Source organism: Balaenoptera musculus, chromosome 13, assembly GCF_009873245.2.
Source record: "Balaenoptera musculus isolate JJ_BM4_2016_0621 chromosome 13, mBalMus1.pri.v3, whole genome shotgun sequence".
NCBI classification, from domain to species: domain Eukaryota; kingdom Metazoa; phylum Chordata; class Mammalia; order Artiodactyla; family Balaenopteridae; genus Balaenoptera; species Balaenoptera musculus.
Window position 1 is genome coordinate 86,075,312 of NC_045797.1, and position 25,328 is coordinate 86,100,639.

Here is a 25,328-nt window from a genome sequence, read left to right on the forward strand (position 1 = left end):
GTGTTTCTGTTCCTGTAATAGACCTTTAGTGTCCCAAATATTTATTCTTCATCTTTTCCACAGCCATAGAACTTTGAGCCTGACACGTGGCTGCCAAGAATTATGAGTTCATTTCCAAGGCTCCCTTACAGCTGGAGTGGCCAAGTGACCACCTACAGGTTCTTCCTGTGAGCAGTAGGGACATCAGGAATGTCAGGGGGAGGGTGTCCCTCTCTCCTTTTAACCTGCTTGGTACTCAGCGATGATGGCGAGGCATTTGGGGACCGAGTGATGTGGGTGACACTATGCAGATGGAGAATGGGGACGGCCTTCACTTAGGAAAAGTCAATAAGGAATGGGTATGGAAGTGTCTGGAGTTCCATCCTAGAGGGCATGTCCACCTGGGGACACAGCTTCTGTGCACAGAGCTCAATATCCACCTTCTCCATTTGCGTCCCCTTTCAGTGGCAGGTGTCTGGGTTTTTTGCTCATTTTGTTTGTTCCATTTTCTACAGTAGAATCCCCCTTGTTGCTGACTCTTCTCTCTGTGAAATGTCTCTCTTTTCTAGAAGCAGTTGTGAAGCATCTTAAAAATGTTTAGACCCTGGTATCTTTTTGGAATATATACCGAGGAAATGATCAGTGATGCACATAGAAATGTTTTATCATATCTACATAATGTGCTTCATAATGTACAGACAGATACACCTTGTTTTGTTGCCCTTTGCCTTACTGAGCTTCACAGTACAGTTATTTACAAATTGAAAGTCGGAGGCAACCCTGCGTTGAGCAAATCCATCGGCACCATTTTTCCAACAGAATTTGCTCACTTTGTGTCTCTGTGTCACGTTTTGGTAATTCTCGCAGTACGTCAAACTTTTTCATTATTATATTTGTTTTGGTGATCTGTAATCAGTGATCTTTGAGGTTATTATTGTCATTGTTTTGGGATGCCACAAAGCACACCCACATAAGACAGTGAACTTAATCAGTAAATGTTGTGTCTGATGTGATTACTCCACTCTGGCCTTTCCCTCATCTCTCTCCCTTTCCTTGGGCCTTCCTATTGCCTGAGACACAAAATTATTGAAATCAGGCCAATTAATAACCTTGCAATGGCCTCTAAATGTTCAAGTGAAAGGAAGAGTTGCATGTCTCTCACTTTAAATCAAAATTTAGAAAGGATTAAGCTTAGTGAGGAAGCCATGTCAAAAGGCCAAAATAGGTCAAAATCTAGGCCTCTTGTACCAAACAGCCAAGTTGTGAATGCAAAAAAAGAGAAGTTCTTGAAGGAAATTAAAAGTGCTACTCCAGTGAACACATGAAGGATAAGAAAGCAAAACAGCTGTCTTGCTGATATGGAGACAGTGTGAGTGGTCTGGATGGAAGATCAAACCAGCCACAACATTACCTTGAACCAAAGCCTAATCCAGAGCAAGGCCCTAACTCTCTTCAATTCCATGAAGGCTGAGAGAGGTGAGGAAGGTGCAGAAGAACATTTTGGAGCTAGCAGAGGTTGGTTCATGTGGTTTAAGGAAAGAAGCCATGTCTCCATAACAACAAAGTGCAAAGTGAAGCAGCAAGTGCTGGTGTAGAAGCTGCAGCAAGTTATCCAGAAGATCTAACTAAGATAATTCATGACAGTGGCTATATGAAACAACAGATCTTCAATGTAGATGAAACAGCCTTATATTGAAAGAAGATGCCATCTAGGACTTTCATAGCTGGAGAGGAGAAGTCAATGCCTGGCTTCAAAACTCCAAAGGACAGGCTGACTCTTTTTAGGGGCTAATGCAGTTGGTGACTTGAAGTTGAAGCCAATATTCATTTACCATTCTGAAAATCCCAGGGCCCTTAAGAATTATGCTAAATCTACTCTGCCTGTGCTCTGTAAATGGAACAACAAAGCCTAGATAACAGATCATCTGTTTACTGAATATTTTAAGCCTACTGTTGAGATCTACTGCTCAGGGAAAAAAAAAAAAATCTTTCCAAATATTACTGCTGGGAATTCCCTGGCAGTCCAGTGGTTAAGACTCGGTGCTTTCACTGCTGTGGGCCCAGGTTCAGTCCCTGGTTGGGGAACTACGATCCCATAAGCCACGTGGCTCAGCCAAAAAAAATAAATAAAATAAAACAAAATTTCTGCTCATTGACAGTAAATCTGGTTATCCAAAGAGCTCTGATGGAGCTGTGCAAGGAGGTGAATGTTGTTGTCATGCCTGCTAACACAACATCCATTCTGCAGCCCATGGATCAAGGAGACTTTCAAGTTTTATTATTTATTTATTTATTTATTTATTAACATCTTTATTGGAGTATAATTGCTTTACAATGGTGTGTTAGTTTCTGCTTTATAACAAAGTGAATCAGTTATACATATACATATGTCCCCATATCTCCTCCCTCTCACGTCTCCCTCCCACCCTCCCTATCCCACCCCTCTAGGTGGTCACAAAGCACCAAGCTGATCTCCCTGTGCTATGCAGCTGCTTCCCACTAGCTATCTACTTTACGTTTGGTAGTGTATATATGTCCATGCTACTCTCTCACTTTGTCCCAGCTTACCCTTCCCCCTCCCCGTATCCTCAAGTCCATTCTCTAGTAGGTCTGTGTCTTTATTCCCGTCTTGCCCCTAGGTTCTTCATGACCATTTTTTTTTTTAGATTCCGCATAAATGTGTTAGCATACGGTGTTTGTTTTTCTCTTTCTGACTTACTTCATTCACTCTGTATGACAGACTCTAGGTCCATCCACCTCACTACAAATAACTCAATTTCGTTTCTTTTTATGGCTGAGTAATATTCCATTGTATATATGTGCCACATCAAAAATATGGAGCACTTCACGAATTTGCATGTCATCCTTGCGCAGGGGCCATGCTAATCTCTGTATCGTTCCAATTTTAGTATATGTGCTGCCGAAGAGAGCACAAGTCTTATTATTTAAGGAATACATTTCATAAGGCTATAGCTGCCATAGACAGTGATTTCTCTGATGGATCTGGGCAAAGTAAACTGAAAACCTTCTGGAAAGAACTCACCATTCTAGATGCCATTAAGAACATTCATGAGTAACGGGAAGAGGCCAAAATATCCACATTCACAGGGGTTTGGAAGAAGTTGGTTCCAACCCACATGGATGTCTTTGAGGGGTTTAGAACTTCAGGGAAGGAAGCATCTTAGGATGTGGTGGAAACAGCAAGAGAACCAGAATTAGAAGTGGGGCCTGAGGGTGGGACTGAATTGCTGCAATCTCATGGTAAAACTTGAATGGATGAAGAGCTACTTCTATTGGTGGGCAAGGAAAGTGGTTTTTTGAGATGGACTCTACTCCTGGTGAACATGCTGTGAAGACTGTTGAAACTACAACAAAGGATTTAGAATATTACATGAACTTAGCTGATAAAGCAGCGGCAGCGTTGGAGAGCATTGACTCCAATCTTGAAAGAAGTTCTATTGTGGATCTAATGCTATTGAACAGAATTGCATGCTACAGAGAAATGGTTCATGAAAGGAAGAGTCAATCCATACAGCAAACTTCATTCTTGTCTCATTTTAAGAAATTTCTGCAGCCACCCCAGCCTTCAGCAAACACCACCCTGATCGGTCAGCACCACCAACGTGGAGGTAGAACCTTCCACCAGCAAAAAAATTAGACTTGCTGAAGGCTCAGATGAGGGTTAGCATTTTTAGCAATAAAGCTCTTTAAAATTAAGGTCTGTATATTGCTTTTTCAGACAGAATTCTATTGCACACTTAACAAACTACAGTATAGTGTAAACATACTTTTATATGTACTGGGAAACCGAACAATTTATGTGACTGGCTTTATTGTGATACTCATTTTTTTGAGTCTGCAATATCTCCAAGGTGTGCGTGTATGCATAATGTGTGCTTAGGTATAATATGTACTGATTAAATACATTTGGGTAAATCCTTTTAATGAAATGCTAAGCAGAATGCACCTGAGAAGGTGTAAATTCTCACAAATACTTTTCTCTCAGTGATAGCCAGTGATTTAAATTTCAGCAACAACTGAGGATATAGCTAAAACCCTTTTAACCAACACAAGTTTGGCTGATTCAGAATGGAAACTCCACGTAGAGCAGAAGTGTGGCTTCAGGTACGCTGGGAGACAGGTCTTTTATGCCTTTGGTTTGTTTCACATTCAAGCTGTTCTTTTTCTTTGAAGTTTGAACGCAGAGGTCAGGCACTAAACTATGCCTCACATGGGCACATATATCCACTAGCAAACTCATTTAATCTTCAGGCTTCTGTAAATGCAGCTTTGTTCATATACTTATTTTCTTAGTATGAACAGGGAGAGGAGAAATCGATGTTGGCCTTTATTTTTCCCCCCAGGAATTTTTTTTTTTTCTTTTTCTCTCACTTAAAAGCATAGGAATTTCATGAAATTCATTCAGCCTACAGCTGCAATCTACAACTAGGAAGAAACACTGTCCCTTTATATTGCCTATAAATAATCTGGTCTTTCTCATGCGCAGCCTAACTGGTCAGTAGACACAAAAATATTTAGTCCTATCAGGTTTAAACCTTAATATCATTTGATCTTTTAACAGGCCCTTTAGGTAATGCATGCTCTTTTTTAGAGAGAAGATCAGGATCTCAGATTTCTCAAAGGCCATGCTGGCCTCTCCCCAGAATGGCATCTGCCCGGGGCCAAAAGTGTCATTTAGGCAACCTTGGGGCTGAGGGGAGGATGGGTCTATGGTCACAATATCCTCTCTCTAAATGGACGTGGATTGCCCCGCCCACGTAGGCAATTGAAATTGTTTCTTGTGGCTGTTTCTGTCGAACTTGGCCTCGGCTTGGGTCTCCTTGGTACTGGAATCTCTTTTGAGTGTCTGTCTTCCATGCAGGTCCACCCACAGTGCCCCTCCAGCTCTAGTTTCATGGGCACCGGACCCACCCCACCTCCGCCCCCCCGGGCCACATACTCTGCAGGCGTATTCAAATGTCCGGGTACTGAGAACAGTCAAGAAAGTAGAAGTTAAGACCTCCTCTGCTTAATCATTCTGCCCAGTCTGGTTTAACCTGACCTTGTTCCAGGTTGGTTCAGAGGAGCTCAAAACGGAGATGGATACTCTCTGTGTCCCCCTCACTGAGCTGTGGCTCTGTGCTAAAGCCTGGAGACAGGAAACTGGGGGACGCGCACCTCACCATCTCACACTTCATTGTTTTCCCCTTAGAAAGCAAGTAGAATCTTCCGATCTGCCCACCGGGTTCTGAATTTCACAATAGTGTACTTTGATGTGGGTCTGTTTTCATCCATTTTCGTTGGGCCCTTGATGGGTCCTTTCAGTCTGGTAACTCAAGTCCTTGAATTCTTGGAAATTTTCTTGGCTTGTTTCTTTGATGAATTCCACTCCTCACTTTTTCTTTTCTCTCTTTCTGTATTGTCTGCTATTCAGATGTTGGACATATTGACTGGTTTTCTAATTTTCTTGTCTTTTCTCTCACATATTTCCGTTTTATACCTTTACTACATTTTATATTTTTTCAACTTTGTGTTTTCAACTTGTTTTTCAACTCTTTTATGAAGACTTTCATTTCTGCTCTCAAGTTTCTAAGTTCTAAAAGCTTCTGCTCTCTCCCATTTTTTCTTTCCTCCTTTCTTTCTCTTGTTACCTAAATATTCTTTTTAAAATAATATCTTTTCTTTTTTATTGGATGCAGTGTCTTTACTTACTATTCTGAGACTTTAGTGATGGCTTTGTTTAAAGTTCCTCATGCAAAATCTCCATTTCCTCTAAGGTGAATTTTTATTTATTTGTTTTTTCGGAATTTTTAAAATTAAAGTTTAGTTGATTTACAATGTTTCGGGTGTACAGCAAAATGATTCAGTCATATATATGTATATGTGTGTGTATATATATATTCTTTTTCAGATTATTTTCCACTATAGGTTATTACAGATATTGAGTATAGTTCCCTGTGCTATACAGTAGGTCCTTGTTGGTTATCTATTTTATATATAGTAGTGTGTATCTGTTAATCCCAAACTCCTGATTTATCCCTCCCCCCTTCCCCTTCAGTAACCATAAATTTGTCTTCAATGTCTTTGAGTCTATTTCTGTTTTGTAAATAAGTTCATTGTATCATTTTTTAAAGATTCCACATATAAGTGATATCATATGGTATTCGTCTTTCTCTGACTTACTTTCCTTAGTAATGGTCATCCCTAGGACCATCCATGTTGCTGCAAATGACATTATTTCATTCTTTTTTATGGCTGAGTAATATTCCATTGTCCATATAGACCACATCTTCTTTATCTATTCATCTCCTGATGGACATTTAGGTTGCTTTGTTTGTTTTATTTGCACCTTCCAGGTAGGATGCTCCCCTCAGATTCTGGTGATGCTTGACAGTGGCTCATGACTGGTGTGGAAGATTAGCTACACATGATTGGTGCGTAGATTTAGATCTCATTGAGTGAAGCTCTCATCTTCTGAATTACTGCTGTAGACACCCAGCCGACCTCCTTAGTGATCGTCCTTTACCTTGTTCACTCTTTAGGGTGTAGACCTTATTACAACTCTTACTTGGGAAAGAGGACCAACCAGGGCTCTGGCTGGATTGGCTAGCAGGCTGAATGGAGTCAGCACAGTGTTATTTGATTTTATCTTAAAGAAAAAATAACTTTTCAGCGCAGTGATTTTGAGACAATTGAATGTGAGTGCCTCTGAAGTCACAGTCTCTCCAGCGGTGTCACTCGATTCTTCTCCAACCGTCCGGAAGAGAAACACAAGGAGGGTGAGAAGCTCCCTGTAAGGAGCTCACTGTCAGGATGGGGAGGTGGACATGCACACACACCATTGTCGACGTACTTTCTGTGGCTGGAGGAGGTGTTTACGACAAGTCAGGGTACAATTTACTTTGCCTGGGGAGCGAGAAAGGTTTCAGAGAGATGGAATCAGAAGATACATAAAATAAGTACCTACACGTAAACTGGATTGAAATGGACATTTCTTTTATTTATTTATTTATTTATTATTTATTTATGGTTCTGTTGGGCCTTCGTTTCTGTGCGAGGGCTTTCTCCAGTTGCGGCAAGCGGGGGCCACTCTTCATCGCGGTGCGTGGGCCTCTCACTATCACGGCCTCTCTTGTTGCGGAGCACAGGCTCCAGACGCGCAGGCTCAGTAGTTGTGGCTCACGGGCCTAGTTGCTCCGCGGCATGTGGGATCTTCCCAGACCAGGGCTCGAACCCGTGTGCCCTGCATTGGCAGGCAGATTCTCAACCACTGCGCCACCAGGGAAGCCCCGAAATGGACATTTCTTGCCCAAAAGCCCTGTCTTTAGCTCTCCTGCTTTAGGGCTTGCTTCACTTGTCCTGTTCAGTGACTGCTTTGACTCAGTAATTTTCATAAGTGAACTGATTTTAACATTCTTGGGGCATAAATTAAATACAGAATATCTAATTTGGACCTGTGTATTTCATTTGCAGACCCTGGGTGGGTCTAAATCTACTTTGCAGGCTTTCATTGTTAATCTTGAATTTTTTTAAAACAAATAAAATATTTAAGACATTTGTGTGGGAGGACACTGTAGCAAATTGTGTTTGGTTTGATCCCATATTAGGACTCAGTCATGACAGTTCTTTTTCTCTGTTTTGTTTGATGAAAACAAATCAATTTCATTTAGCGCAAGTACATCGCATTTCCACTAGAGGGAGGAGAAGTGCTAATTTTAAACATTGAGGGTGGAGCTGTACTTTTTGCCGAGATAATCACTCCCCTCATTACACACAAACTGTGATTGGAAAAACAACGGTGGTTCCTTTCCTTTTTTTTTTTTTCCTTTCATTTTTATTTAAATATCTGCTCTAATGGGAGAACAAAGGACAAACCGTGGAACATTTCTAGGTCAAATTAGCAAGTATTGAAAAGTGGCTAATTTTTTGCTTCAAGAATTCTAAACACAGCCCTGGGGTCAGAAATATTTTCAAAAGAAGACCTTAGTGATCAGAGAACTCCATCTCTTTCTTTAATAGTTCTGGAAAATGAGGCCCAGAGAGAGACCTGCCCTGCCCAGGGTTGGAGAATTTGCTAGTAGCAGATGCAAAAATAGAAATGTTGCCCAGTTCTTTTTCTAGAGCTCTTTATAATGCAACAGATTTGGTCAGCATATCTGATGCCATAAATATTACAGACACATACCTACATATATGTTTTTGTACATATATATGTATGCATACATTTTCCTCCCTCTGACGTTTATGATTTGAGGTCTGGCATTAAGAAATATTCTGGGGCTTTTATGTGTCCTCGTTTACTTGCTCTTAAACCCTCCCCATCCCAACTCCCCTCCTTGTATTACTCTAGATGCAAAAAGCAGCGCTTATGTAGCGTATGGCTAATGGATTCAGCATGGTCCAAGAGCTGGTAATTACTGATCAATCACCAAAATACCATGGTTTAAAAAACACACTATAAACTTTCCTGTGAAGTCTCCAAAATTTTTATTAACATGCATGACATTAGTGGTTGTACTTATTTTGCCATAATTGAGGGTGTGTCCTGTTTCTCTAGAATAATAAGGCATTTGAGGGAGCTCTCATATTTCACTTCTGGCTGAACCCGGTCTGTAAGCTCTTACAAACATAATGCATTTTGTGCTCATCTTTGAGGTAGGAAAGATTATTTTCCGAGTTTTAAGTGAAAAAAACCACAAACACACACACCCAAAATTTCTATTCTGAAGTTTTTAAAAAACAAAAACAAAAACAAAGCAAGGCCATTTACCAATGAGTGCTTTTTGAAGCCATAAAAGATTTTTCAACATTTTCTCTAGTCAGAACTTTCAATAAGGAGTTTTCCCCTTATCCCTGAATAGTCTGACTGGAAGTTCTGGTCTATTTCTACCCGAGGAGAGCTTCATTAAGAGTGAGTGTTAGGCTTAGTGTTGGGGATTGTGGAGATGCGTGTATAAAAACTGTGGTCATTCTTTTTTTTCCCTTCCATTTTTATTGAGATATAATTGACACACAGCACTGTGTATGTTTAAAGTATACAGCGTAATGATTTGACTTAATACATCATGAAATGATTATCACAAGAAGTTTAGTGAACATCCATTATCTCTCTTTTTTTAAAATTAATTAATTTATTATTTATGTTTTGGCTGCGTTGGGTCTTCATTGCTGTTTGTGGGCTTTTCTCTAGTTGCGGCGAGCGGGGGCTACTCTTCATTGCGGTGCGCGGGCTTCTCACTGTGGTGGCTTCTCTTGCTGTGGAGCACGGGCTCTAGGCGCATGGGCTTCAGCAGTTGTGGCTCATGGGCTTCTGTAGTTGTGGCTCATGGGCTTCTGTAGTTGTGGCTCGCGGGCTCTAGAGCGCAGGCTCAGTAGTTGTGACGCACGGGCTTAGTTGCTCCGCGGCATGTGGGATCTTCCCGGACCAGGGCTCGAACCCGTGTCCCCTGCATTGGCAGGCAGATTCTTAACCACTGCGCCACCAGGGAAGTCCCATCCATCATCTCTTATAGATATAAAATTAAATAAATAGAAAAATGTTTTTCCTTGTGATGAGAACTCCTAGGATTTGCTCTCTGGACAACTTTCATTTATAACGTACAGAAGTGTTAATTATATTTATCGTGTTGTACGTCACATCCCTAGTACTTACGTATCTTACAGCTGGGAGTTTGTACCTTTTTACCACTTTTATCCTATTCCCCTCCCCCCTCCCCCGCCTCTGGTAACCACAGATCTGATGGTGCCCACTCTTTTAATGAAAAGATGTATCATCTTCCACTTTTATGTGCATAAATATAAGTGAAGTAATGAGTGAAAGCACTTCTGGCTGTAAGCGGACGTAGGTGTCATTCCCAGCTGGGTGGATCTGTGACAGTGGGAAAGTTACTCTCTCTGTTTGCAAAGCAAAACCATCAGGCTGGAAGAGGACCAAGGGTCCTCCACTTCCAGTGGCCATAGTTTCATAATTGCATAATGAATGGAATTCACCTATGACCCTAAATCCCTTATAATTTTTAACAGGATTGTAACACAGGGTGTGTTGTTTTAATAACTTGGGAAAGCCTGGTGTTGGTATGCAATGTGTTACATTATGTGCTGGTTCCCACAAAACGTCTAGGTAAATTAGTCTTCTGTAAAAAATTACCTTTAAGTTCCTTAGGGGAGTCTAGTGTGACTTACAGTGTGACCAACGAGGATGCAGCTGTCACTCCCGCTCAGTGGAACCTCTGTTTTCCTCCTAAGAACTGCGGCGGTAACCTCGACCCTGGTGTTTCTGCTGACACTCTGCTGCCCCCTATAGTCTGCTCTTTGTGCAGCACCCAGTGTGATCCTTAAAAGTCACCTTGTTCATCACACTCAGGGGTCTTCCTTTAAGTCTCTTTTTGGTATTTCTCCTAAAAGGCCTTCCACATTACTTGATCTGAAATACCTTTCATCATCCTCTTCCGCTTAGCGCTAACTCATGACTACCTGTCTCTCTCCATGTCTGTGTCTGTGCCTGTGTGTTTGTCTACACCTATTGCATTTATATCCATACCCATAACTATGTATCTGTACTCATAACCATATCTCTATCTATGTCCACGTCCACACTTATAACTATATCTCTGTCTATAGTATGTGCGTGTTTATCCGCACTTCTGCACTAGAATATGCCCTCTATGAAGGCAGAGGCTTTCTATTTCTTATTGCTTTAATCCCAGTGCCTAGAACAGTGCCTGGCACATAATAGATGCAAAATAAGTATTTGTCAAACCGAGGAACAAATCTCCCGCTTGTCAGGATTTGGGTTTTGGCTTTTATTAGCTCTGTGGACAAGTTACTTAACTTCAGTGTGACTTTATTTTCTCATTTCTCCATCAGGGACATCATCATTTCTCTCAAAGATCTGATGTGAGAATGAAATGAGATGATACAAGAAAGAGGAGCTGCCGGTCCTGGCCCAGAAAAGGCACCAAGTTAAGGTTAATTCCCTTCTTCCTCCTTCTGTCTTGTTGAGCACATTCTGACTTTCACAAATCTGTGGGCCTAAAGGGAAACACACCTATTAATATTCACTGCTGAGTCATTTCCAGAGCTGGCAAACTGAGCCTTTCCAGCTCTGGAAGATTATAAACATAAACACTATTTTCCACAGGAGAGACTGCCAAAACACAGAGCTGATTTGCCCACGAGTTTAAGCATGGCAATGGTAAATATATATATGCATATAAAGTCAATAACAATGGCAGCTTATTATTTAATTTTATTAATAGACAAAAATTAAGAGTTAAGAGCTATACTTTTGCTATCTAGGTGACGTGAGCTTAAGCATTTACCCCATCACCCAGCACAAGAGATCATGTTTCAAAAATGAAAAACTTTCAGGAAGGCCTCTTTCCATTTGTATTTAAAAACCAAATGTTTCCAACAGAGAATTATCTCCCTTAGAAAGAGGAACGGCTTTAGTCAATAAAAATATTAACCCTAAACATCTGCTAAGAGTCTCACATGCATTATTGCACATACTGTTCGCATTAAATCTATGAATCATAATACTGTTATAATCTTATATCTATTTAGAAGTGACTGAACCAGCCCAAGGTCACAGGGCTCGTTAACGGTGGAGCCAGGAATCATGCTATGTTTGCCTGACCCTGGAACCAACGAGGGCCCCTAAGCACTGTACTTGGAGGCCTCAGGTGAAAGCAAAGCCAGACCCAGTGACCGTTCAATTTAAATATATAATTAAATCAAAACCAAAAGATGAAAACTGAAAAACAAATATACCCAGATTTGTATAGCTTCGTATTTGTATAGCTCTTTGTTAGTTACAAATGGTCCCTTTATAAGTCATCTCAGTCCATCCTATGTAGGATTGGGTGAGACTTTATATCACTTTATAGATGAAGGAGGAGAGGTTACACGACTTCACTGAATGCCCCCAGGTAATAAGCAGTAGAGCCTGGACTCCATCTTCTGACTGTAGATCCTTGTTCTGTCCCCTGCTCTCCTTGACTTTCTAGGAGAAAACCTCCTCTTCCATAGTTAGAGACTTGTTACCCATTGACAGAGTCTCTTCTAAGTGTCAGTTCCTCTGGTAGCTGTTGTGAGCACCCAGGTCTTAGATAAACACAGACACTACCCCTCCTCTCTGGAGGAGAGACACAGATAAAAAACAAATAAATACATACGATGTTAGTGCCCTGGTGGTGTTCGTGCCACAGACAAAATTAAAATGTGTGAAGTAGGTAGGGAGAACCAGGCTGGGGAGAGGATTGAAGTTTTAACTTGGGTGGTGTGGGGAGATTGCTCCGCTAAAGAGATATTTGAACACCTGGGAGAAGCAAGAAGGCCAGCCGTGTGCTTATCAGGAGTGATGGGGCTCCAGACAGACACGACTGCACGTGCCAAGGCCCTGAGGTGACGGGAGGATTCTTGATGTGTATGAGGAATAGGAAGGAGGCCATGGGAGCTGCATCAGCTGGGCAGCAGATGAGTCTACAACTCCGAGGGCTGAGTCTACAACTCCGAGGGCTGCGTGTACAACTCCGAGGGCTGTGTCTTCTGCCGTGGGGGCCAAGGACCGGTAAGTTCAGCAGATCCGAGGCTTTGGTGCTGACAGACAGGCACGTGGAGGGAACCGCCCTCAGCAGGTGGAGAAGGGCCCCTGGAGTAGCGGGAAATCAAAAGTGATTCAGGCACAGATTATGTCCAGCCTCTCCGTAAAGGAGCCAGTTCTGTATCGTAAATGTGCTGAGCGTTCGCGGAGGACGGTGAAGCCCAACGGGATGAGCACCAGTGACGAGCGTTTGAGGAAAAGCCTCAGCAGGAAACGGCTGTCCCTCTCCGCAGATGGAAGCCTTCCTGGCAGAGACCACGCGTTTTTATCACATTTCCCAGAAGAGCTCAGGTTCTCTGGGTCCGCATATATGAATTATCTAGAGCGCAGTCAAATGGGGCAAAGTCACGCGAGTCTTTTTAATTAATCGGCTTCATAAGTGCCCGCTGGAAGGCAGCACTGTGGATCCCATTTTTTCCCTATTTGACGTTTATGTAACCCTCTTTACCATGTAAGATATCTTGTCCCTTTTTATTGTCACAGCAAAACTGTGAAGTACGGGAGTACGAGCGATATCGTCTTTCTCTCTTTCCCTCCCTCCCTCCCATCCTCCTTCCCTCCCTTCCTCCCTCCCTCCCTTGAGGAAATGGAAAGTTAAATGGTATTTGATATGATGGGAAGTGCTAGAACTCCAGAGATCTCAGTGGCTTCTTCTGTGTGGCCTGGTCAGACCCCTCCAGAAGGGGACACAGTGCCAGGTCCGGCTGTGACAGTGTGGGGTGGGACAACGGGGGCCCTTCCGGAACCTGCAGGCCCTCTGTGCGGCCCTGTTGGCTCCAGGGCCACGTGGGTGGTGGATGGAGAATCTGGAGACCAGGGTCCAGGGCCGGGAGGAACACTGAGCATCTGAACAAACTTGGGGACATCACGCTACCGCTTTAGCCTGCCCTTCTCTCATCTGTAAAGGGGGGAGTTAACGTTTCATTTATTTAAGTAATATTTCTTTAGCTCTTATTTCCGGCCGGTCGTGGTTATAAGCACTCTACAGACATTAACTTGTTTAATTCTGCAGGCATCCCCCTGAGGAAGGCCATACTATTATCCGCATCTTACGGATGGGGACACGAAGCCACAGGAACGTGAAGCAGCTTGCTCAGGGCCGCAAGCTAGTGCCTGGCAGAGCCGGAATTCAAACCCGAGCAGGCTGGCTCCATCGTCTGGCTTTAAGCTCTCACTCTGCCGCCTCCCAGTGCAAGATCTGTACGTTCCCTCCTAGCCCTCCCCTCTGACGAGTGTAATTTTATGAGCTGAGATTTCAGCCCATACGGGGAACGCGTGCTCTAATCCGTGACATCAGACTGCACGCTCTGATCTGATCACCCGGCCTCCCCTTGAGGCAGTGTTGCCGCCGGAAACGTCCACCGTGTGAGCTGGCCGGGATGCTGACTTACACAGAGGTGAGAACTCAGGGCCTCTGTGTACGCTGATCTCACCAACGATTTCTAGTTTTAAACTAGGAAACGGTAGGTGCTGATGTAGGTGAGGTGCCTGGCCCTGGGACCCCCTCTCCCTTCTCATGAGTTCACCCGCTCCCCTGACGGTTCCAATCATCCCTGCTGGGATGACCCCAAACTGTGTCGTGAGCGCTCACTCCCGTCAAGGGTAAGTTAGGTTAAGGAGGAGCCACAAGCATACCTCCTCTCCTGCTCCCCGCTGGCCCGCTCTCCTCCCCTGGACGCTGGAATCCGCTCACGGCGCCCCACAAAGAAGTAGAGCCCCCTGCACGTAAGTCTGCAACCCACACTGAGACCGGACCTGCCGGGGGTTCCTTTCCAGCCCCTACTTCAATTCACCTCTTGAGGGGGCCACGGGAAGCTCCACCCCTCCTCTGGGGGACCTCTGGAGACAGTTCTTGGGGTTCTAAGGTTCCTTTCTTTCTTTTTGCAGACAAAAATACATCTTATTCCTGAACCGTAGCTGCAGATTTGAATTTCCTTTGTGCTCCAGCCTCTTTCACCCGCAGCTCTGACACAGCTGAATCTCATCCTCACCTCCTCTCAGGTCGACTCAGGTCCATGTGGTCAACGGCCCCTCCGTCCTTGGAGTCCGGGATGCTTTGCCCGTGCGGTCCGGGATGTCCGTGATCATGGTCCCTGACGTTCCTCCTCTGAAGTGACCCCATGTCTGTCTCTCACTCTCTGTCCCCTTGTCCTCTTTCCCGTGTTTTCCACAGGAAAACGAAGCCACTGTAGCCTCTTCCCAGTTACAGGAGTAATCTCTCCGAAAACAGCCTCGCTAGTTAAGAGCTCTCGTCAAAGCCCTTTTCTTTTTCCATGCATAAAATAGCTACACAGGGGTATGTATTCTGTTTTATGTTTGTTTTGCTAAAACCCATGGCAGCTTACAATGCATGGTTTTTTACACCTTGTTTTTCACAAGGTGAAAAATACATCTTGTAATTTTTTCACATGAGAACACAGATATCTACTTGGTTCGTTTTCACATCTGTATAGTGTTTTATTGTATACATAAATCATAATTTATTGAACGGATTCTTGATTGATGGAGAGTTGCTTCCCGTCATTAGCTATATTAATTGATGCAGCAAATGAACATGAGTGTGTGTGTGTATGCATGTGCATGTGTACGGGTGAATATACGTGTATACCTACCTATATTTCTGCAACTCTGTGAGTATATCTGTGGAATAAATGCATAACAAAGTAACCACTGAGTCAAAGAATACATTCATTTAACTCACTTTTAATTTGCTCAAAATCGATTCATTTGGCATCCAAAAAAGTTGCATCAATTTAGTCACCCAACAATGTTTAATATTCCCTCCTTTTGTTTTTCAAGTTGCATAGGTAAACAATCTTATCACATTGTTTTAATTTGTATTTTTTTAAATACAAGTGATTCTGAGGATCAATTTATATTTCTAAGTCTTTTGTCTTCTTTTTCTGTCTGTTCGCATACACTGCTGAGTACTCTGTTGGGTCTTTGTCTTTTTAGAATATTGATTTGTAAGATTTCTTTATATATTTAGGTGCTAGTCCTAGGTTATATGTATTGTCTTATGCTATTTTTTTTTTCTGAAAATGTGTTAAAATTTTAGTGTCTTGAAATCTGTTCCTTAATAGCTTCTGTCTTTGTTTTTTTTCTTAAAGACATTATATTGAGGTGGGCACAGAGGCTGCTCACAGAATCCTCCTGCCTCCACACAGGCTCAGCCTCCGCCATCATCAGCATCCCCCGCCAGAGTGGTCCATTTGTGACAACCAAGGGGCCTCCGTCGACCGTCATGATCACATCAAGTCCACGGTTTACATCAGGCTCCGTTCTTGGAGTTATACATTCCATGGGTTTGGACAAATGTATGATGACACATATACACCGTCACAGTATCAATCGGAATAGTTTCACTGCCATAAAAATCCTGTGTTCTACCTCTTCATCTCCCCACCCCGCTTCTACCCCAACTCCTGACAGCTCCTGATCTTTTTTTCTGTCTCCACAGTTTTGTCTTTTCTAGAACGTCATACAGTTGGAATCATACAGTAGGTAGTCTTTTCATATTGGCTTCTTTCACTTGGTAATGTGTGTTTAAGTTTCCTTCATGTGGTTTCATGGCTTGATAGATTATATCTCTTTAGTGTTGAAGAATATTTCACTGTGTGGATGCACCACAGTTTACTTCTCCACTCACTTACTGCAGGACATCTTGGTTGCTTCCAAGTTTTTGCAGTTATGAATAAAGCTGCTATAAACATCTGTGTGCTTCTGCCTTTCTTGTTTTGCTTTGAAAGTTTTTCTCATTTCCAAGATAAATTAAAAAACAATTTTAATATCCTAACTTTCTTCTAATTTGTGATTTTACTAGTTGCTTCTATTTTATAATCTATTTGAAATTATTTTAGTGTTAGAATATATATTAATGTTTCTCTTCAGCTGTCTTTTGAGTTATTTTGATGGCAAGAGTTACATTTTGCACTTCTTTGAAATTTACCTAAGATGTACCAAAATGCTTGGCATGTACATAGCACTAAATACTTATTAGCTGTAATGATACATATTTGCTTTAATAAATATTAAGCAGTACCACTAACATGTAAAGGCTGCTAATATAGTAGTAATAGCTACCATTTATCGAGCAGTTGTTATGTGCTAGGTAGATTCTATAAACTTTACCCATTTTAAATCCAACAACCTGGCAAAGTATGTATTATTGTCTCTACTTTATACATAAGAGAACGGATGATCTTGAGATCACACATCTTAAAAGTAGCAAAGCTGGGGCTTGAACACAAGTTGATGTATCTTCAAAACACCAAGGTTTTCCAACACCTATTGCTGTCGACAACAGTGGAGAGAGGAGGTGAGTGATGTATGGAAATACAGAGTAACCTCTTTCTGGTCCACTAACTGGAATTTATAGTCCTAAAGATTCAGTCTTAACATCAAATATTTTATTGAATTGGATTTAAACCTCTTTACCATCTACTGAGCCCAATGAGGTAATACTTAGTAAATGCTACATGTTGGCTTCTGGCCCAGTGCAGGGAATATGAGCACTTTGCAGTGATAATTTTCTCCTAATTGCTTGTAACTAATGCACTGCCATTCTGGAATTTGTCACTTACCTAAATGTACCTTAGCAAGTGGACCATGGTCTCCACCTAAATGCACATTTACACACATTAGAAACAGCTTGGTGAGAGGCAAGTGGGCTGAAGAAGGATGTGCCTGAGTGGGCAGTAGGTGACCTGGTGGACCGCCGCCTTCTACGAAATCTCTTTTGGATGAGGACGATGGCTGGAAGAACAGGAATTGGGACTTGAGAGGCCAATGGAGAGGCAAGGCTGAGCCAAAGTCACTGTGTCTCCTGGGCTAGTCTTCCTTCTTCAGAGGCTTATTTTCTCAGAAGTAAAATGGAGAAGCTTGGTTAGATCTGCCACTTCAAGCTGTGCTCTGTGGAGGTTACTTGGGGTCATCGTAAGTAAGAAACGAGAGCCGGAGGGATCTGAGTTCTCTGCTCCCGCTCAGCCCCATAGCTCTCTGCTTTGCCCAACTTACGGTTTCTGTGGTGAACAACATGCAAACCGCTGGAAGTGAGCCTGCCCCAGGATGGCTCCAGGGAGGACATTCTGAGAGCTTACCGCTTCTCTCCCGTCTCCAAGAGCCCCCAGTGCACGTGCTCTGATGAAGGTTGGCATGACGAGCACAGAGGACGCTGCCGGTGTGGCTTCCCAGGAACCCCCACCGGCCAGCGCACAACAGAAGGCAGGGAGGGTGGCAAAAAAGAGAAGCCGGTGGAAGTAACCTGGGTTAGTCTCGGCCCCCATGGGAGCACGTAGGCAAATGCTCACCAGTAGCCATCCGGTCCTCTGTGAAAGGAGCTAATGTAGTAGAGGGTGGTCAGGGCATCTGTGTCCCCTTGAGGAGCTTCCAGGGCTGGCAGGGGCTGAGGACATGTGGAGTGCCCACCCACCTGCCAGCTGACCCGCTTCAGGCAGTGCCAGCTGCAGCCAGGGGCAGCTGTCCTGGGCCACGGGGACATCTGATTCCTGGAAGGACAGACCAGGAGCCTCAAAGGGAAGGCATACAAGACAGATCCAGGAATTGAGGTGACATGAAACTTTCAGAGGGAGAGGCACCTTTAGCTTTCTTTTTGTTAAAGTATCAATGAACTCATCTCTCTGCGTATCTAAGTCCCCCCCCTTCTTTCTCTGTCTCTCTCTGTCTGTCTCTCATCTATATTCTTTTTTTTTTTTTTTTTTTTTTTTTTTTTATTAATTAATTTATTTACATATTTTTGGCTGTGTTGGGTCTTTGTTTCTGTGCGAGGGCTTTCTCTAGTTGTGGCAAGCGGGGGCCACTCTTCATCGCGGTGCGCAGGCCTCTCACTATCGCGGCCCCTCCTGTTGCGGAGCACAGGCTCCAGACGCACAGGCTCAGTAGTTGTGGCTCACGGGCCCAGTTGCTCCGTGGCATGTGGGATCTTCCCAGACCAGGGCTTGAACCCGTGTCCCCTGCATTAGCAGGCAGATTCTCAACCACTGTGCCACCAGGGAAGCCCTCATCTATATTCTTTTGAGCTGTGATTTTCAGTACTCCAGGGATCTTAAAGTTTCCACACCAACCGTAGTAAAATTGCATAAGACGTCCTGATGGTAGTGTGAATTCTCACTGCCTTGGGGCCAGGCTGAAACCCACAAGCTTGAAAGATCTGGACTTTGTAGGAGAAGCAGAATTGGAGAGAGAGAGAGAGAGAGAGAGAGAGGAAACAAATGAATTCAGGAAGATCCATAAGGAACCTCATTTCTGTCTTTCTCGAGCTGGTGGGAAATTAGCAAATGACTTAACCTGTCTGAGTGTCATGTTCCACATCTGTTAAAAGAGGATTTAGATTAACTTTAGATTGCTAAAGCTGATAGTACTATCTACCTTCCAAATTTATTTTGAGAATTATTAGGAAAGAGCTTGACTAGTCTAATATTTCCAAAATGAGCTCCGTAGATGGCAGCTGTAATTGTACACAGGTTAACACCAGCTCTGATGGCTGTCTTTGCCTGTGTGGCCCTGTGATCATGATTTTATTGTGTTCTATTCCTTCTAGGCAGACGGAACCCACCACGCACATGTGGGATTGTGCCAGCATGTTGCTTTCTTGGGCTTGTTGAAAAGGTCAAAGAATACAAATTTGGAGAAAAAGTTAAAAGATTTAGTTAAGTCTGAAAAAGCAGTTGTCTACCTTCCAATTCTTATCTTTCCTCATTGCCTTTTCCACCAAAATTCCAGCCTTTCCAGGAAACCTTTCCAAATCAAGCAGAAATCAGAAGTGTGCGCTGGCATCCCCAGAATGTGAGCTCCAGAACCACCATTCATTTCTTGCCTGGTTTTGGGCACCACTTCCGGTCTGGACTGGCCACTTTCCTGTTCTGGAAATTCAGCCTATTGGACTTCATGGTTCTGAAGTCCATTCAACCCGGGTAAGTTCTGCGATTCTCTCCCTCTTCATCCTGAGACCAGGGTTTCTACACTAAAATTCAGAGACCTGGTCTGATAACTCCAAAACTTGTGATGGAGGAATTAAAAGAATATTTTAATTTTAAAATATTGAATATTTTAATATTTGAAATTGAAATGGTTTGTGGTTGGCCCCTTCTCAGAATCTTTCTGATGAAATTTGATTATGTAGATCCAACATTTTATCAAAAATGAGGAATATTTTCTATTTTATTTTTTTCGTTGGAAGCCCTTTGGCTCTAAGCATCGGAGGAAGTGAAGAAGAGACGTGAAGCTGTTACCAGGATGGACTGCATGAAATCTCATTAACTGAGAACACAAGGGACCAGACAAAACAGATTTTGAATTAATTAGTTTGCAGTATGTGAAAGCATTGCTGAGAAATATAGGACATCTTATTGGCTAAGAAATTCCCATTCATTATATTACCCGATGCAATGTGAAGTCAAATGATAAACGGGAATGATGTTTCCTATATTTTTGGGCAAATGATAGGTGGTTTGGGAAATACCTTATTCGGTTCTCAGCTGACTGGATGAAATTTATCAGATTCTTGTTTATTGTCATAATTTTAGGTTGTATCCTGACAGGTCTCAAGTTCTGTTCTTTAATAACTTTTTTCCTTTCCATGTGAATCCCGAGTGATCTCATGGATAACCAGACATCCCATGTTTTGTTTATTTATTTTAAAAAATATTTATTTATTTATTTATTTAGGCCGTGCCAGGTCTTAGTTGCGGCACGCGGGGTCTAGTTCCCTGACCAAGGATCGAACCCAGACCCCCTGCATTGGGGAGCACAGAGTCTTACCCACTGGACCACTGGGGAAGTCCCCCCATGCTTTGTTTTAAATTTATTGATTCCTAAAGATTCAATACTATTTTTTCACTTTAAGATCTTTCTTTTTTCTTCAAGCGTGGCTCACGGTCATCGGAGAGAAGCTTGGCTTCTTCACCTTGTGCCTGGAGGCACTTGCGCTTTGCATTCCATTTCCAGCTCCGAGGTGCCCGGCCACTGGGCTGTGCTCTGGCCGCCTCAGCAGCGCGGCTCTCAGTGCGTTTTGGTTGCTGTCTCCTGACTCACGGCGTGTGTGGCGAGGTCTATGAGGAATTTCCACGTCTGTGCTTGTTAACCTTTCCTCCTTGGGTTAGAGTCAGCTTAACCCAGGGCCTTGAGAAGATGAGGCTGTAATGAAATACTCAGCGTAACAGGGAGGAGAGCGTCGCCCGGCTGGGCGTGAGGCAATGGGGCTGAGCGAACGGGCCGAGTGCGATGGGGATGCTTGGGGGGAGCCGGTGCGTGTCCCCCCAGCTCCTGTGAAGTCCCCTCCCTCCCTCTTGGTCGGGGCTTCCTCTCTTCCCTGCTCACCCTCCTCCTCCTGGCTAAGCCTCCACGTGGCCTGGGACTGAGCCCAGGCCCGGCTCAGGCTGCCCCCCTGCTCCGCCCAGCGCGGGGCTGGGCTTGCCGCCGGATGTCTCTCTGTCTCCCCACGAGAACCCCTGCTTCCCAGTTCCACAGCCCCCGGCCCTGGCTCAAGGCTTGAAAAGCACCTGCCAAATCCAACCTGTGACCAGATGGGGAGGGAGGGGCATGGTGCTATCTCAGCAAGGAGACGCGTAGACGCAGACTTCCTTCTCTCCTTGACGGGGCCTGACGGCGTCTGCTCCTCTCTTCACAGCTGTTTCTTCCGGCCACGTGCCCCACACCTGGCTGTCTCTGCAGATGTGGACGAAGCCCCGAGAGGAGCAGCTGGGCCTCGGTCACCAGGACAAGCTGTCCGCAGAGCAGGTGAAGCTGGCTTTGGGGCCCCGCCTGCCCCGGGGCCTGGCCTCTCAGCTCCAGCCTCGTTGCCTGGGCTGCTCCTGATCTTCCCTCCTCTGACCATCTTTCTAGAATGAGAAGGAAGGAGGGAGCGGGTGACCAAGGCAGAATGGAAGGTGGTTGAGCTCCTTTTTTTTTTTTAAATTAATTAATTAATTAATTAATTTATTTTTAGCTGTGTTGGGTCTTCGTTTCTCTGCAAGGGCTTTCTCTAGCTGCGGCAAGCGGGGGCCACTCTTCATCGCGGTGCGCGGGCCCCTCACTATCGTGGCCTCTCTTGTTGCGGAGCACAGGCTCCAGACGCGCAGGCTCAGTAGTTGTGGCTCACGGGCCTAGTTGCTCCGCGGCATGTGGGATCTTCCCAGACCAGGGCTCGAACCCGTGTCCCCTGCATTGGCAGGCAGATTCTCAACCACTGCGCCACCAGGAAAGCCCCTGAGCTCCTTTTTTTAAAAAAAAATTAACCCATGGATTGGAGAAATCTGAATAAGTTCGTAGGGTCAGGGCAAAGGAACCAAGGGAAGGAACGAGATGGGAGGTGTAAGGGAAGAGCAGAGTTGCAGCAGAGTCCTGAAAGGGGTGGAGACGGGGTGGGATTGTTATAATGAACGGGGGAGGGACTAGGCTGGACAAGAAAAACATCTACTGTGTTCCGTTGTGTCAGGAGAGAAGGGACAAAAAAAGAAATCATTATTCAGAGAAAATTTGTGTCAGTGCTTATGTTTCTTTATCTTACTTTAAAATCCAGGCCAGTTTATCATTTTATCCATTTCTCACTCACTCTCTTTTGAACACTTAAAATTTTTGTGTATAACACAAAAATTATTTAAATTTTTGATTATTTCCTTGCTTTGGGTTAATGGCTCTCAACAACAGGTCACATGACCTGCCCTAGGACACCCTCTCACTGCTTTACCCTGGGCTGGAAAGGGAGGGGTTTTTCCCTCTAAATCTTCAACGGGTGCTGCGTGACCCAGTGGATTCAGAAACGGGAAAACTGATTGGCGTCTTAGCCTGAATGAGCAGTATGTTTGATGTTGTTGCTAAAGAATACTGTATATTTAAACGCAAATTACCTATGATTTTTCACAGCCTAGAAATAATGTCTTCTGAAAGCAGAGAAAGAAAATCTATTAAGCTTTCCGAAAGATAGTGATTAAATGGGCACATGCTCCAGCCCTCCCGGGGGGCAGGGGCAGGAAGGGCACTGAGGCCTCCTGGAAACTGCAGAGCAGGGGTTTAGTTTGGACGATGTCCTCACTATATGTTGTGCCTCAGTTTCCCTCCTTTGTCAAGGGAGAGATGTACGTTCCGGGTGGGCTGGAATGGACAATGCTGTTTGCATGTCATCAACTGGATCATCTTAAGCCTCCTTACTGGCTCGAATCTAGTCTGTGTAGAACAAATAATCCTGAAATTTTCCAGAGCCCGTGACTGCTGGATGGACAGGGACCCTCCCTCTGTGACACTGAGGCAGCCTGTGCTCTTCCTCACCAATCCTCCTCCTCCTCCGAATCATTCTTGTCCCTGGCATCTTCAGCTCCATCAGCCTGTGACTGCAGCCGCAGCTCCCTGGAGTGGCCCCAATTGCTGAGCAAACCACTCCAGCTACTAGAAGACCATGTACCGTGTCCCTCTCACCTGCTCGCCTCACTCTGTCAATGCCTGTTGCCATGGAGCTGTCTGAAGGAGCCTCATTGCTGTCTTAGTATCAAGTCCTCGTGCAAAGAAGTCCAACGTTTGTGCAGATATGCCAGCAGCCAGATGTGCACAAGCCACCAGAAGGAGGGTGTGGCAGGGAGGTGCTGGAACTGGCCCAAAGCAAAAGAATGACCGCTGTCCCAACCCAGCACCAGTCTTGGTTAGCTGGGACTCTAATTAGTTTTTGCTTGAGTCTAGACTCACAAAGTTTCTAGCAAAGACCTCTGTCTTTCCCTGGCTCTACCTCTGACCACACTGGGGAGCAGATATGCTCTGCCGTATCTCTCAGCTACATCGTCTTCACTCCCAGCCCTCAGTTCAACCAAGACTCCTCTCTCTCTTTCCCATTATTACACAAATTCTCCCCTGTGCATCAGTGCCTGCCAACAGTCCCCAGTGGTGTTGCACTGTCTATACTAGCAGGTCCTGGAGGCTCTGAAGGCCTCTGCTGTACAAAGTCCTCTGGGCTCCCTGAATATGAACAAGTTGTTTTCTGAACAAACAATCAGGAAACCCGGGCAAACAAGTTTACTGATGGAACGAAGGGACAGACAATTTGTGATTAGGAGTCTCCAGAGAAATCCTGAAAACTGGGCTGATGCAGCTGAAAACTCTGCCCTTGGGAGGGAAATGGGTTAAAGCACGTTCGGGAAACAGGCTAAGCTTGGTCACAGGAAGCCCTCAGACGATGCCAATGACATGGACAAAATGCAAGCATCCCACTATGCGCCAGATGCTGTAGGAGGGGCTCGTGTATGTTACCTGATCTTCATAAAACCACAACAAAGGCAGGATCATCTTCACGTGGAGATGACACCATTGCGTCTCCCCGAGGTGATCTGCCCAAACACACACGGCCAGCAGAGGGTGCCGACATAGCTCTAACCCAGTTGAGACAGGTTACGAAGCCAGATCTTGTCACACTGCCATGTGCCAGGGACACATCCAGTCATCCTGATCCCTTCTCTGGTCCAGGTCATCCCTTCCAAGGACCACACGGTCTGTATCCCATAAGAGTCAGATTCAGATATATCAGCCCTCTTCATAGCAAGACTGCTGATTGCGCTTGCTTTTTTAACTTGGGATCTCATCTTGAGTTTCGTTTCCAGATTTCCCTGACCTTGGGTTTGTGCTTTCCCCTCTTACTCTTATCCGAGAGGGCACGTTTGTTTTCTTTGATCTGATGTTCTCTGATCCACCTGCATGAAGGTCTGAGCTCACCCTGGAGGCCTCTGGCTCCGACTGACCCAACTCAGTCCTGGGACCTAACCTGTCATGGGACATCTTGACCCCCTGCCCCGTCTGCATTCTCTGCCATCCTGCAATGTCAGCGGGCGGTCAAGTGCGAGGTAGGATTCCTCCAAGAGGCACCTAGAAGAGGGAGAAAGTGGACACAGAGTGGCTAGAGCTGGGCTCGGAGGCCCCGAGGTGATGCGCTTGGCCGCGGAGTGAGAGGAGAGGAGGTCTGTCACACAGTGCGTCCCCGGCAGCCATCAAAGGGGAGCTGTACCCTTACTGGGACAGAGCCTGGGACATCTGGGCCGCAGATGTGCCTTTACTGACTGCTCGACCCACTGTTGCACATGGCCACCCACTGTCCCAGTCAGAGGCTTGTGGTATCTTGACCGGCCCTCGTGGGCTGACTGTCCTGGCATAGCCTGTGACGTTATGAATGGCTCACGTCGAATCTGACCTCTTAAGTGCTTCCAGCTTTTGTGATTTGCCTAATGGAAGCAGAGAAGACCAGCTATTTCAGAATATGCCAATAAAATTGCTCATGGATTGAAAGAACCACTGGACCTTTTGATTTATATCAACACACAATGCTGTTTGTCAAATGTGCTTGGAGGTTCTCCTCTTGAAATTTCAAGCTGTAAATAAGATAAGCATATTTGCCTGGGGAGTACCTGCCCCCATATACCCATTTTGATAATTAGTATAATAAAATCAATATGGTGGAAACTGATAGCCTGACAAGAGGGAGGAATGTTGTGGCTGGTGCTCTGAATTAAACCTGGCATATGCTGGATCGGGAGCTCTTAGATGGTGCGGTAGAGGTATTTTGACAGCTATTTGTAAAGAGTTGATAGATTATTATTTTAAGAAAAATTCAGGGAATACCCATGCTCTTTGTAGCTCCAAAGGGAAGAACTAAATCTTACTTTTGGGCAGTGGAGGGTACAAATTTCAGCTCACTATAAGCTTCATTCAACGATAGAGAGTCCTATTTTGAAATGAGTTAACCATCACTGGA

At 44.5% G+C, this 25,328-nt stretch overlaps 1 non-coding gene across 1 annotated transcript; it reads right to left on the minus strand.

Moving 5' to 3' along the window:
- Positions 1-2,808: 2,808 nt before the first annotated feature.
- On the minus strand, positions 2,809-2,912 carry LOC118906541. The gene has a single exon (XR_005022522.1). It is a non-coding gene; the product is annotated as a U6 spliceosomal RNA (small nuclear RNA).
- Between the last annotated feature and the right edge of the window lie 22,416 nt (positions 2,913-25,328).